The sequence below is a fragment of the Camponotus floridanus genome, unplaced genomic scaffold, assembly GCF_003227725.1.
Source record: "Camponotus floridanus strain SB8 unplaced genomic scaffold, Cflo_v7.5 scaffold105, whole genome shotgun sequence".
NCBI lineage: Eukaryota > Metazoa > Arthropoda > Insecta > Hymenoptera > Formicidae > Camponotus > Camponotus floridanus.
This window is the reverse complement of record NW_020229221.1, coordinates 359,052-375,451: the sequence shown is the minus strand read 5'-3', so window position 1 is coordinate 375,451 and position 16,400 is coordinate 359,052. Positions and strand designations below refer to the sequence as shown.

The following is a 16,400-nucleotide window of genomic DNA, read 5'->3' as shown; positions in this document are numbered from 1 at the left end:
ATTGAGAGATTTTTAATTATATTTCAAAGGCCTCTTCGAAAGCTTGATACTATACTTTTTATTCTCATTCGCGAGGAGGATCGAAAATCCCTCAAGCTGGGGAAAAGAGCACCGCCGCAGAATCGGCCTCGGTGTTTTTGTGAAACGCGCTACAGCGGTTTCAAGAAGCATATAGATTGGTGGGTGGTCTCCATTCAAAGATGTTTATGACTGTCGTGGCAAAGTGGCTGTGCGCGTCACGAAGAGAGGAGTCGCACTCTCCTCTTCGTGGCGCCCACCGGGTCGAAGACCCTATGTTCGTCAGGTTCACCCGCGAGACCCTTCGGTCAGGTCGACGAAGGCCCTGACGACCTCGGACGTAACGGCGAATCTCAGGAATACGAATCGTGCAGCATAAATAATTATCTCATCTCTCTTTCTCTCTTTCTCGCTATTGTTCAAATAAATTATTTCGATTTAATGTTGGACGTTTTCTACTGATAATTTCGATATATATATATATATATATATATATATATATATATATATGTATGTATATATATGTATATATATATATATATATATATTTTTTTTTTCCTATGTTGAGTTCTCATTTTACGTACAGCTTACTGCGTTACGCAATGCGTAATGGTATGGCTCTCGTAAAACGTCGATAACGTCCCGATGATATTAATCGATATTCTAATCGGTCAATCGACGCCCTGGGCACCCTTTGCACGTAATATCCTCCTCATAACGGAACATCGAGTACTTCTGTTCCTCGATAACTGACAATCAGCATCGATAAATCGCCGAGGCGTCGACGAAGTCACGAGGGGGCTAACTCGAAGTTCTGAGATGCGCGATGAGTGCAGCTCGCAGAATTTTGCTAAACAAACATTGATTTTATTATCCTAGAGATAAAATATAATACGTTACGTATCTGTATCTTAATATATGGATAATTACGAATAATTACATGCAAGTAATTCTGATCATATTTATTGCTTATTATAATTTGAATTCGACTCTTGAATTATTGAGACGGATTTTGTTTTATAAGCAATAAGAATAAGATTTAGATCGATTTATATTTATCATATTTATGATATGGAATTTTATTCGAATATAAAGTATAGTGATCTTTGAAGTATTTAGGGTGTAGCCATTATAGCAACGCATATATGGATGCAATCACCTTGTATATTCTTCAAAAGCTTCGTACGCACGAATATAAATCATTTGAATTTCATTCGAACCGCTTTGCGTCCGCGTTTTAGCGGCCGCGAAATTCATTTACGCCCTTCCGCTTCCTCATATTCTCAAAAGAAACAGAGAGAAAAAGACAGAGGCAGATTCATGAATAATTCATGCTATATATCCTCCTAGTTCCCGCACATTGCTGTAAATCCGTATCATTACATAGCAGAGCAATCTTCACTCGCGGGAACCATCGGTAAATTTTCCGCGCCGGAAAGTTTAGCTACGCTTTATCTTTGCCAGCAGGTGCGCCTGCTCGATCTACTCGTAAAATATTATCGATTCTCGCTTATACACGAACGATCGGCTTCGACTTGCCAATTTTATTCGCATGTAAGGATCGAATTATTCGCATAGAAACAGCATCGATATCTGTCTACCTATCTATGCTATTTTAAATTATTTCCTGAAATCACCGACGCATTCTAAAATGCCTTCTTAAAATTTAATACGCGTGAATTATCTATCGGTAGACGCTTGCAAATGAAAAATCTATTGTACACATCATTCTTGTCTGAGAAAGGCATGCATCACATATACACACACAATATACACATATGGCACGCACACACAATATTTTGAAGTTGATGAGCGTTCTCTTCAGCAACTTGTTATCGAACGCACGCGACAATTATGCATCATCAGGTTGGGTAAACGTAAAATCCTCGTTCTCAATCTGTGATAATTACGCGTCGACAAACTTGTCTAATATATATGCTAACTATAGGCGGTGTCGCGTCGTAAAAACTAATTGACAGGCGAGCGGTAATTTATTATCTCGCCGCGTTTCGAGGCTCATTTCGTTCAAGTATGATTTACCGAACGCGATCAATAGTGTTCCTTGGCTGGGCGCGTACGGGATGAGATTATCATCACAAACTTCGATCTCATTAGGCCGGTCGACCGGACATCAAGATTTTTCGCCAACTTGGACCGTGATGCGTTCCCTCGAGTAGTAATGCCGATTATTTTTCTTCCATGAACAGTTACGTCTCCGATTTACTACTCCGACTTTTCTCTTTCTTGGTCATATTCCTCTTTCGATATTTCTTTCTTTAAAACTACTTTTACGACTTTTACGAACGTCGTCTAGACGTTACGTTTCTTTCCTCTGCCGAGTATATTAACATCGATCTTCCATGTTTTCCGAACCATTGGCGATTCGATATCGAATATATCTAACAACATATTATACTATATTTTATTGACATGTTTAATATAATTCGCACGAATTATTATAAATTATAAATATATGCAAATTATAAATTATAAATAAATGAGTTTTAAGAAAAAGAAGAAATATTTTTCATATAAATGGAATAAAGTTTCAATATTTGCATATGATAATTTTGTTCTTTTATTAATTTTTGTTTATTTATTCATCAAATTTATCTCTATATATAATTTACGTAAAAGATTTTATTAACATATTTTTCTTTTCTCTTTTTAAATATAAATATTTTTAAGAGCGTAACTATAAACATTTATGCCATTTGGAAAAATGTATATCATTTTTTGGCTAAATGAATCATATTTTTATTTTTTAACTTAAATTTAATTTAAATTTAATAATATATTATAATTATTTGTCACATTTGGTTCTTATTATGAGGAGCAAGAATATCATTCTTTTGAACTTTTGAAACTTTGAATCTTTGCCCAAACTTTGCATGGCACTTTATTTGGTAGAACTTTCATAAATTATTTATGCCATAAATATCACAAGATTTATGTCAAAAAATAATTAAATCTTCCAATATTTAAAATATCATCTTTTTGAATGAATTTTGTAACAAACATATAAATTTTATTCGAATCGCGAGTATCAAAAGAACAATCAAAAACTGTGATTTTCTTTAAGAATAATAACTTGTCTTAAATCTTTAAATCCTTACATTCTTAAAGAATCAAAATTTTTTGTTTTAATATTTAAATTTAATCAGTGATTAATTAAAACAATAGTGTCGATATTTTTGAAAATGACAAAAATTATAAAAAATCACAGGCATAACAAATATTAAATATAATAGAAACAATTATGAAAAGAAATATGACTGAACGTGTTATTTTCTAATTATGACTATAATTATGACTATATTCTTTTTTTAAATCGAAAAGAACAGTCCATACAGAAAAATCACTCAATCGTCCACCCACGCTTATCGATCTTCGAAACAGAGGAAGAATTCAACCGCTGATGATGCCGTTACTTGGAATGCGTACGCGCCAGTCGAGAGACTCGTGCATGCGTTGCTGGAATACCTCGGTGCGCGTGTAGTGATACGTCTACAATCGGTAGCAGCCCTTCGGACCTTGAAGTATTTCGTAATAAATGAAACTGTACAGTTGCCTGACAGCTGTCGGTCTGATCTTTCTCACAATAAATCTCTCAAGAAATTACGATAAATTAAGCAATTAAATAATATGTATCGCGTTGCAACTATCTCACAATAAAATCTATAATCAAAATTGATCTTTATTAAAATATTTGTGTATTTATTAATTATTTATTAAAATATTTGGCACGCCAATATTTTTCGTTAACTTAAAATTGTCTTGTTTGTGCTTGTAACTCGGAATATTATTATTATTTGACGTTTAAAGTCGACAATAAGTTCGACTCTTCAATTATTTGACATTATAAAAATATTATGAGAGGATTATGCGGGAAAATTCCTGAGCTAATAAACGCCGTGTCTTCTTTTAATCGGATACATAGGCGCGTATATCGGCGATTCGACGGGCTTATCAATCATCCGCTTGCGCACCAGCGGGGTTTTGCCAAGAACCTTGTCGGAGGAGGACCTATTGACGCGTATAAGTGCAGAGAGAAACATATAAAATGCACGGGTTATTGTCGCCGGCCCTCTCACCGACAGCTGCTCGTTAGTTGTTGCCAGCCTGGTGCGGAGGTGAACCAGTCGAACCTACATATGCAAACGCATATGTAGTATATGTAGTATATGGCGTGCATCTAAATATCTATGTATATATTGTAGTACGCACACACGCCAAGTTGTCTTTCTACGGAGTATTATAAACGGATATTGTTAATAATCTAGTAATCTTGGAGTTATGAAAATCATATCTCTTTGCTTTTAATTTACAAATGATATGTGTAAATGAAAACGGAAAATAAATTTTAGATTTTTAATATTAGATAAATAAGCAAACACATACAAAAATTAACATTAACATATATTTATGAAATGAATAATAATATGAAAAAATATAAAGCTCACATTTCCCTTGCTGCCCTGCTTTTTAAATTTCTTTTCAAGCTATTTAAAAGCTTTTCTTTTAAATTTAAAAAGAAATATTCTTTAGGAAATATTCTTTAGGATATATCTTTTGTGTGAACTTGCTGTATTGTGCTTCAAAACGTATGACAAAGTCCATAATGTCTGCCTTTTCAAGGTACACCCTGTGTGTACAGACGTACGCATATGTGCGTGCGTGTACACACATACGCATAGGAACGCACGTGTGTGCTTTGTCGAACTAACGGCGGTCGAAGGAACGAGTATACGAGTCAAGAAAGGCAAGCAAAGGCAAAGTAAAGGGACAAACCACGCCTTACGCCGCCTTGGCAGTGGAGAGAATTCGCCTTCGCCTCCACTTCTTCGTCTCTCACTTCTCGCCTCTGGCATAACTAATATATCGATGGCTACCTTCCCCCCTTCGCGTTCGCTCGCTTTCGCGTCGATTCGCGATTCGCGTGATCTCTCGCCGACGTTTGCGAATCGTCAGAGAAGATGCCAGATGTGTTTCGCGCGTTTCCGCTCGCGAGCGCATCAGGTGCCCCTCATGATGATATAATATATCTTCCACCGTAATTGTTTTAAAGATTATATTATATATATCTATGAAGAGAGAGAGAAATCGCACGTATATTTTATCAAACAGTAATTTATTTATTATATCGTTGAATAAAGAACAAACACGCAAGAGTTACTGATTAAATAAAAATGTTATAAATGTTACATTATATACATGGTACAAATATTGTGAAAATTATAAAACATTACAAATAGCAATTCTCGTATGAATGACAACATCAGATTTATCTGGAAGCAAAGTGTCACTGGGTTACTGGAAAATTTTCCAAGTCAGCAAAAGCAGGCCAAGCGCGAGGCGTTACTTCCCTATTACTGTTTTACGATCGTTGGCATAAAATTAATTTCGTTCACGAGCAGTGTTCGCTTTCTACTTGCTCTCATTAAGATAGACTTTTATTTAGAATTTTATGCAGGTATTTTAATTGTTTTGTGATTTGTTAATTCGAAAATATAAAATAATCAGTAAATAAATTTATTTAGCATATTGATAATATTATAATATGATACTAGGATTAAAAATATATTTATTTAAATGTAAATTTTTAAGAAATAAAATTATTTGACATTAAGATATTTTGCAGTATATTATAAATAAAAAAAATATTGACAAAATTAACAGAGGGAGAAACAATTAAAGTTTTACGAAATATAGAATGTTAAAAATTTTAATTATATTTTGAAAGTCGTGACTCTTATTAACCATGCATATTAATCATAATCATGTAACCTTTGGAACACATTGACAGAAGACGGAAGCGTGGAAAGAAAAAGTTATTGATCGTAGATATCTGTAAAAGTTCTGCAGCTACGCTTCGCAGCCGGCAATTCTGATTCAAGCGAATCCTTCCTGACGGTCAGAATGTCACTAGGTTATTAGAAAGTTTTCCAGACGAGTAAGCGTAGCAGTAAGCGTTTACTATACTCCACTGCTTGTGAGAGGGAATCGGCTGTTTGCATCGCGCAACGTTTTACCAAAGAATCTCAATGACATTACATTATTGTAAATCTTAGTCCCTTTTTTGATATTATTTTAAAAACAAACTTAAAAATAAAAAATATTCATTTTATTGTATTAAATTTAAAATATCTCAATGGAATACATATAAAAAACAGAAATAAATTAAATTAAGATAGTTTTAATGCTGTAAGGATGATAGCTGGATTGTCATAAATTAAAATAAAATTACAAAGTCAGAAAGAAATTACTTCTCTCTCTATGTCTGTCAGGAACGTTGTCGACAAAGTCCCTCGAATCACTTTGAAAGTTGATCTGCATATCATCTACATAGCCTATTCTTACATCTAGTAGGTCGTTGACGTATAGATAGAATTCTTTATTCGATGCTACAGTTACACGCGTGGAAGGCAAACGCATATTGAGTGCTACGCGAGAGAGGACGAGTAAAAAAGAAAAAAGAGAGAAAGACGAGCAATATACCGTTAGTATGTCTCTTTAGGGCCGAGAAAAAAAAGAGTAACTCGATCGTTTATTTCGATGAATCCAACGATATACTCCGCATGAAAGACGGAAATGTCGCTTTTGATGTTCTATTTTCTAGATTTCTATCGATTTAATTCCGTTTGCTCGCAATAAAGATTCATACGTATGATCTTTGTTAAAAGAAACCGTACAAGATGTAATTGTATATTTATAAAACGGTATAAAATAAATATACGAGATGTAAAAGATGCAAATAAATTTGTAAGAATATAATCATACATAAGGATATAAAGATATTTGCGTCAAACGTAGCATCTTCTCTCTCATTCTCTCATTCCCTCTGTATATAATCTCTGCGCTCAATGGCGAATTGAGATAATACAGGCGTAATATCGAAACTAAATCGCCAACGCGACTGCTCGAACGTCACCGGGATACTCCATTTCCTCTGCTAAGCGAACAAAAGTCCTGCGCCTTAACATTTAACTCGGACCACAATTGACTCTCTCGACGGGCGACTCCGCGGTATTTTGCATCGTAGATCTAACCGACGATCGGCGTTCCACGATCTGTCCGAACGTGAGAGAGGATAACGATAACGGGAGTGCACGCCTGGGAAAACGATCCGTCCGTCTTCCGTGAGACGTAAACGCGCCTTTCGCGTTGCACTCTCGGCGAGACTCGCACCACATCGAGTCTACAGGCTTCTATATCAGAGAGAGAGAGAAAGAGAGAAAAATGTGTAACGCGTATTATTTATTTCCATGAATCGCGGATGAACCGATTAAACCATTTCAGGCCCGAAGGTCCTTTACACGCACGGTCCTCCACGCGAATAATCTGGTCGTGACTCTCTCGAGCGAGCGGACTTTATATGCGCGAGGAGAAAAAAAGAGAGACGGCAAGCGAAATACCTCGCAGGGAAGTAATCGCGATACCGGTCTGGCGATCGTTACTTTCTGCACACTCGTCGTGGCAATTAACCGCGGCAATAACGATTTTTGTCCGGCCGCGTAATGCCCGAGCGCGGACAAACACTATTACACGATGTGGTGGTGTGTTGAATCAGTTGCGGCGCGACAAAAATTGTAATGGAGCGTCCCGCATGTAATTATGATTTGTTACGAAGTTTCGAATGGCTCTATAACGTTTGACGAGGAGGAAACACGCCGTTTCCTATGTGTGCGTTATACGTTGCTCATGATGTCAATTTGTGCGCTTTTTATCGAAAGCGTGCATTACGTGCCTTTAAACGCCGTATCAGCGAAAACTCATATAACGCTCGACATTATCTTTCGCTCTTAGTCCCAGCAATCGACCTTCGAAGTCAATGGCATCGTTAAAGAAGAGACGTCGCGAGCCAACGCGACATTGTAGCAAAATACAGCTCGATGCTCGAGATGCGTGTAATTTTGTCGAGGAAAAATGATTGCAATTTTTTACACGTCCGATATTACCTTAATTACCAAAACCACATGAAATGTCAAAGCGTCCGTCGTTAAAATGGTTTCATCGCGAAGGGCATCATTCGTCCTTGGCTCCGCCAATGAACGCGCGTCGATGATGAACATCGCGCCGCGCGCGTGTTCAATAAAACGTAATCGCGTACGATATTCACAGCGCGACGTTACAGCGGCTCGTTCGAGGATGTAACGAAACGAAAAGAGCGGTTAAGCTCCTTCTCCTCTCCTCTCCTCTCTTCTCTCGGCGCAGCAAAACCCGTAGGACAGAAACGAGCGCTACGAGCGCAAAGTCCGTGTGGCGGTTAGCCTGGAGGCAACGGCACGAAATGAGCGATGGATCGGAACGATTCGGGAACAGTACAATCGGATGCCATGTGATAGGACGGGAATAATCCCGAAGCCGCTCGGATTCTCCTTCTCTCTTCCTCTCGGCTCTAGTTAATCGGCCGATCGATTAATTGACGGTTCGCGCGCTCGCGAGCAGCCACGGAAAATACCGATCGATCAAAACAATCGATTAATCGTCCGCGCGTCCGATAAGACCGGATGATAAGACGCCGGGGTATTGTTCCTCGTTGCAAACAATTAATGATACCCCGCCATCGATAATCGACCGGGCCTCGCGATCGCGAAGCTCTAGGCTACTTTCTCCCGGATTTTTCTTCGATCGCACGCGGAACCGCGGAAATGTTTCTCCGCCAGCATTTCCGCGAGATATCCCTGATAAGAAAATCGAAGTGAATAAATACAGGACGTTTCGCCGCGCGCTTTAAACGTGCAGATGTGTTTTCATGCGCTCGCCTCTCTTTACACAAATTCATATACATTAAAATGTAATACATTATCAAAATTCGATTAATCTGGACCACTTTCTGCGCCTTCAAAATTTATAAACGTATAGATTCATGGAAAATTTGAGATGAAACACAGTCTTGAAAATCAATCTCTTGAAAGTTATAACGATTTCCATTCAAGCTCTCAAAGTGCCTTTTGTCTATTTCGCGAACTAACGATGTGCTTTTATTGATTACGGACGATCTACGTCTGATATAACGTTGAATGAAATTGGTAGCCCGTCGCTCGGGGCTTAAACTCGCGATTTCTACTGCAAGGAAGCTTCGTAAGAGATCGCCGAACTCGGAAACTCGTTCTTAGTTAACCGTGGCCGCGCTCGAGTCTTTCGCTGACGTTCGACGCCCGAGACAGGAACACGCTTCTTCCTCATATTAATCTAGGCTTGTTGAGCCCGCTTCTTATCCATAACGGATTTTTCCGCGTTTTTGCCATGGTCCCGCGCAACACAGGCGCATTATCCCTAACGTGTTTCGTTCCCCGTCGCGATTATCCTCCCGGCGAACGGTAAATCCCTTTCCGATGGGCGGCCGTCAAACGTCGACTTGAAAACGGCAGGGCGTTCGTCTCTCTATACGCGCTTAGGATAATCTTATCGATAGCTGTATCGATACGGTATTATTCTTATTGCGGAGATCGAAGAACGGTATAATAATCTTCTTTAAGTGCACTTGTGAAAATATCATGCCTTAAAAATGTAAGAGTATGTTGTATTAACCGGATTAGTTACATGCATTTTTCATATATGTTTTTCATATGTTAAAACGGATGCTATTGCTTCGATGCTTCTATTTGTTGCTAAGAGTATTTGCTTCGTATGTTATTTACAGCGAGAAAATAGTAAATAGCGTTAGCTCTCGTAGATAGAGTGTCTATTCTCTGGTAAAACATGGAAAGTCTGAAATTCTCAAAGAAGAGAATTTTTTTATATAATCTAGAAAAATCAATGAATTTTCATGAAATTTTAGTGGAACTTTTAAAAAAAATTCTCTCTTTAATAATTTTATGTTGTAAATAACTAATAATTCGCCAAGTTATGAATTGTACATTTAAAATATATTATAAATATATATCTGTCTCTATGTTTATAATATATTCAATATCATAACAAAATATTGAAACATACAGCATGTTTTTATTGTAATTTTAACGATAAAATATGAAAACATTATGCAAGTGAAAAATATTCATCTTATGAAAACTATTCAGGTTTTTCAGTACATGTGCAAATCTAGCACTTGGAGTTTAAGCGACTGTGTTTTTCCTTCGTATGAGCGAAAACATTAGAAAATGCATATAATAAATAATTAATATTACAAATAAATCATTTTAAAAAGTCAATATTTCAAAAGATCTTTAAAATATTCTCTTTACCTAGAATCTTGACTAACAAGCGCAAGTAAAGAAAATATTTGAAAACAATTTTTTATTGTATGCATTTTCTAATATTATCTAAAAAAACCGGAAGTTTTGTTTGTGTGAGATTTGAATAGGCACATCCTGGTAGAGGATTTCGCATCTTCTATCTCTATCTAAAATCTCGGATTCTGAATGCAAAGATTTTTACCACGCAGCGTCATCACTCATGGAACGTGGTTGTACTCGAATCGCAACGAGTTCACTGGGTTTCCAGACGCGTTCGCTCACAAGTCGAGCGTGGCAAAATGCCGCGGCTCCACTTCGACGAGCTTTCGTTCGAAACGGAAATGGTAGGCTGCAATTATTGCAGTCGTTGGCTTGACTTTCCCGTCTGCTGCGGCCGTGCGCACCAGCCGCGAATGCGTAACCGCCGCCGGTCGATTAACTACGACCTTCGCCGCAACGTTGATGCAAATAGACGACATATCCGCAACGTGCACGCCTTGGATTTCCATACGACAATTTTGCGACGTCTTCGCTTTCCTTCCCCTCAGCTAAAGGTGGATGGTGAGTTCTTTGCTTGAAGATAATAATTTCTTGAAAATTCTTCTTTGCGGAAACGTGTAATCAAAATGAAAGATTTCAAGAGTGGAGACCGAATATTATATTGAATTAAGTGTCTTTTGACATTTTTAAGAAGATCGGCGAAACAAGGCGAGAAAAGAGGCACGATTGGAGGCTTGAAATGAAATTATTGCTCTAACTCACGAACATGAAATTCATCTTGCTGGAGAAGACGAATGAAAGTTGGATACAACGATGACGTTTGTAGAGCTGCATGTTGCTCCGCTTGCATCATCGCGCAATTGCGCGATCTCGGCGCGAATTTTAGCGCGTAGCACAGGCTAATTATTATCCCATAATTGAACGATATTAATTATCGCGCACTTTCGCTGGGTAATTTTTATAATCGCCCGTAATAGACGTAATTCATCATTGTCATCTCGAAGAGATAATTGGATCTGCCGCGAGACATGCAATAATTGGTTTCCTCCAAAAATTTTCTGGAGAAAGAGCTACGCCAGTAAAGCGTTCAACCTTTGAAACATTAGTATTTTTTATTTTTATTACAGTATTATACACATTCTATTATCATTTTATGCAAATATGTAAAACAAAAGGAACTCATTTATTATTCGACCACTAAAATTTTGATGCATGAGGCAAAGCGGAGCGGCCGTTAATAAGCAAAGCAATTTTCGAGGAATAGCGATGCGACGATACGGGTTTCGCAACAGGATCTCAAGCTCGAATCGATCCCGAGTGCAGATACCGCGGGCGATGCGCGCTCGGATCGTCGGACGCGTGTTGCTTATGCCGAGAAAAATTGGCGAAACGCCGTCTGGACGCCACGAGACGCCGAGAACAAACAAAGGGATGCTCGTCCGTCCGTTCTCTCTCGCAAACGAGTTCCGCGGCCAATTATAAATTACCTCGAATTAAATCGATGGTCATCACCACCGCCATTGCTGTCGCTGCGGCGGACCTTGACGAAAACTCTCCACTTTTTACGATCACATATGCGTAAAGTCTTTTACGGCGATGCGCGTAATTGCAACGTGGCGAAGGGAGTGATAAACAACGCTCGAGGATGTATTACAAGACAGTAAGGGCGGATTGGTTTCCTCCCTCTCGGTTTTCACTCGCTCGCGCGCACGCGTTGGGTACTATTTATCGGCATGTTTAATTGCTGCCCGAGAATGAAACTCTCAACCTCGAAACACGGGCCCCGCGCACTTTTTGTCGTGCTTTTTCTGACGCATCGAAATTGCTCTGCATATCTTTAGTGTCTATTCCACACACAGTGCTAGTAATGAATCATCCAAAATTTTCATACAATTTTTAAATAAAAATATCAAGAGTTGTATTATTAATAAGGAATGTATTATTTTTTTCTTTAAATGGAGAAAATATTTTTTTGTTTTATTAGAGAGAAAGAAAATGTTTAAAAAACACCTGAATATTACATATTATCATCTAGCTGCTATTGCAACTTAGAGATACATATAAGATTTTCAATAAATTTATTTAATCTCAAGAGAAAATATTAAGAGAGAATATATTAATATAAATAAAATAAAATAAGAAAATATATTAATATAAATTTGATAATTTCTAATTATATATTTTTCATCCGGAATTTCTCAATATTTTTGAAGCATTGTCGGCTCTGGCTTCTTTCAAAGCCCGCGCACGGTCAGAGAATTACGAGAACCTTCAGACTGATTATTAAATCCCGAAGATTTAAGGTAGTGATTTAAATACTTGGGTAGTAAACGAAATTTACGTTCTGTAATGAAAAAGCGGGTCGATATTGTCGTTTCCACCGTTTAATGCTCGCCTACGCGGCCCGTTAGATCCTGAGGACGTTAACCCACTAACTGAGAGATTATTTTTTTATCTGCGCAGTTGTGGAATCACTTGTGCTCGTAACCGCGACCGTGATTATCATATTTTGTGGTTTCAGATGTGGTGTTGTTTTCAACCTCGAAATTTATGGCCCATTTTACGTCTGCATGACATTGAGCATTTTACAGAAAATTAACATTTAACATTTGAAATAATATTCGATTTATGCGCGCGTTGCAACTCGCGTAAAATATAGCAAATAAATAAAAAATCCAACAAAGGAATATGAATTTCGTGATTGCTCCGATATAAAAAATTTTTATAGCTATGATAATAATTAGTATCATATGTATCATGTTAGTCAATTATTAAAAATTACTGACTTGCACAACTTACATTGAGCAATATTCTATGTAATATTAAAAAACAAATGCATATGTATGTATATGCATACAATACTTATTTTTTAAAATTATATTTAAAACATTATATATAAAAATAATTTTAAAATATATATATTTGAAATAAATATATTCATTCTCGTATATGCATACAATATATTTATTTTTTTAAATTATATTTAGTACATTATATATGAAAATAGTTTTAAAATATATATATTTGAAATAAATATATTCATTTGAATATTCATGACGCAGATTTTTTCTTGTCTTCAAAAATGATTTCTCTCTCTTTTTTTCGAGCATTATGGATTCAACACGAGAGAAAGGAATAATTTAATGAGCATAATAAATTACAAATGCAAATGATCGCGAGCTTAATGTCGATACACTGTTTTCTGAACCGGTATGCGCACAGTGCGATGCATCGCGAGGGAATCGGCGGGCGATGGGGATCCGCCGCATTCTACATCGCCAATTTGCATGACCGATGATCGGGCCGCTACTATACGCCAGTGACTAGGTGCATCATCATTACGCACTACCGAGATACGATCAAACTGTCGGTAATAACAGTCGCACGACCCCGCGCGCGTACACGAGAGAGCAGGGTCGCGTTTATTAAATTACGTCAAATTATTGGTACGCGTCGTGGTATCCGGCCGAGGCCTCAACATAGAATAGCCACGGCCTCGCCGGTTGTTTAACAGCAAGCAATCACGCTACTTTCCCAATTAGGCCGCTAATTTTAACGGGGAGCGTGTAATTGCCGCGCGGAGCCGAATTCTCTTGTAGCGCACTTTCCCAGAACCGCTTAATCGTAGGTCAATGGCTAATGCACATGGGCGATATGGAATTAAGTTATCTCACTATGGTATTTCAATTACGAAGATTGATACGCCGCGATTGATTACGCTGCGGGACTGAACGAAGACAATCCCACCCTGCCCTTATCGAGCAATCGATTAAATTTTAATTGGTACAAGCAGGACCGCTTGTCGAAGTTAATTCGAAATATCACACAAAGATGCGACTAAGCGGAATGGACGTACTAAAAACGACTCACTAAGCAGAAGAATATAAAGTCGATGAGATCGATGCGAACAGTATTCGTTCCGACTCTGGAGTTAAAACACATATATTCTTCAAAATATAGGAAAAAAGGAGATCGAATATTCGGTAATCTGCATATGAAGATATATAGCGATGTCATATAACACATGAGACAAGAAACTAAACGAAAATGATTCTATTTGATCTTTATTAGGCATCGATCGAATTTTAATCGATTCCAGTCGAACCACTTCTTGAGGCAAACTCGAAATATCATACGCAGACAATTTGTGAGATGAAATATATTTGCGTGCGTGTGTACGAGCCTAAGCATTGTTAAAGGAATAATTATTATCCGCAAAAATTGCAATGAAACAATAATTTATAATTATTATCTTTGTCGCGCGCTTTAAGATAAAATATGATGCATTATATAGCAAAAAATATATATTTTTCTTTAGTTTAAATAATAAATATAATCTTAGTTTTTCATTAAAAGAATGTAATATTGAATCGTCCACATCTTAAAGTATAAAATTCCACTTTGAATATTTCACTCGTTTTATGCTTTTGAGACAAGAGACATGCAAGTAAAAACTATATAAATATGAATCTAAGTTATCGCCGAAGCGCGACACTTTGAATTAACGATTAAAAAATACCAGAGTATAATTTCTATTTATTCATCAGGTAACATAACGCGCATATATCGCGTTTCATTACTGCTAGCGCGATAGTTGTTCATCAGCGATCAAGATGAAAAGGAGAATAAAATCTGTGAAGTTTCATGTTTCTCTACGCATACAATGCGGATTCATATGCGCCACAAAATATATCTTATACCTAAATGCCTAAATGTATTTAAAAGTAAAATGTATTAAAAAGTTTTTTCTAATTAACATAAAAAATTATTTTATTATTTGATAAAATTTGAAAAATTTTTAAATTATAAGCTGCTATCTGCTTTTGTCAAAAGATATTTTATGGATTAGTTAAATTAATTGATGGTAATATCGTTACATGACATGTTTAGAAAAAGAGTTAACTATAAGTCCATAAAATTTATATACTATTTTATATTTAAAATTAATTTTTTACTAATTACGAACTTAGTTTTCTGTTATTCTGAATATTTCACATCAGTATCTTTATTAAATATATTAATTATAATAATTATGTTTTAAATAGTTGTAATATATATGTTACTTTATCTCTGCTTGCAGATTCGACTGACGAAGGGCTGAAGAAGGCAAAGAGCCGTAGAAATTTTTGACGTCGTTTAATTAATCAAAATTTGCAACAAGAATTCAAGGAGGAAGGAAGATAGAAGAACGGGAAATATTTCGCCATTCTTTCAGCGTTAATTAAATCGCAGCCGCGAAAGCCATTCAAACTCGTCGTCCAACACGTATATATACATATCCATGCTCTATATGCATTCACACATACTCAACATACACGTACATACACGACACATAAAGGACCCAAAAGCCTGATTAACACCGCGTACTTCCTGTGATCGTCGATTAACGATAAGCGGAATAATCAAAAATAGCGACGCAGCGAAAGGAGAGATATGTTCAGGTCACGTACGAGCAGAAACGTGAATTACCGTAATGCTCTCGTAAGAAAAAAGACGCCGTCTTTCAAAGAGTATCGAGATCGGTAGATGCAACGAGTAATGTAAATATGTTACGAGATTCCAAATACTTGATCTATTCTGGTATGTATGTATATATATAAATTATTTCTATATAAAAACGATTCATTCTTAATTTTTTTTAATGAAAAATAATTACGTACTTCTGTTAGAAAATGGATTTGAGAAAATATATTATTGTTTTATGTGTTATTTGTTTTGTTTTCGTCGTTACACATCAAAAAAAGATCTCTTTAAATTTCGAAAGAAAAAGATAAAAAAGCAACAAAATATCTATATTCATAATTTTAATTTTCTTAACGATATAAACTTCTCCATCAATCCAGTCAAATTAGGTAAAAGAAATTTATATTTTGAATAAAATAAATTTCAAGCTAAAATAAAAATAAATTTGAATTTATTGAAATTTAAATCTATTATTGAAACTTATCGGGATCTTAAATTTTCTTTGTTGATAAATTACAGTCTTTGATAACACGTGCAATAATATTATAATATTGATAGTACCATTGTATGTTTTCAATCTTTAAGTTATGTACATGTGCAATGTACACATGTAAGATAAAGAAAGTCTAATTTATCACCGAGCCATACTCTCGTTACTCTTTGCTATCGATTGAAAATGGGAATCGGAAAGTCGCGAAGAGAGGTGGTCGAATCTACATGCTGTAATGTGCGTTTTCC

The 16,400-nt window shown here is 36.5% G+C and overlaps 1 protein-coding gene across 2 annotated transcripts in view; it reads left to right on the top strand.

Moving 5' to 3' along the window:
• LOC109609710 overlaps window positions 1–15,806 on the top strand; it is a 125,008-nt gene extending 109,202 nt beyond the window's left edge. For both annotated transcript variants that reach the window (XM_020030030.2, XM_025411249.1), the window contains exon 6: window positions 15,280–15,806. The gene's annotated coding sequence lies outside the window, so the exon portion shown is untranslated. The remainder of the gene's footprint in view (window positions 1–15,279) is intronic.
• Window positions 15,807–16,400: the final 594 nt, after the last annotated feature.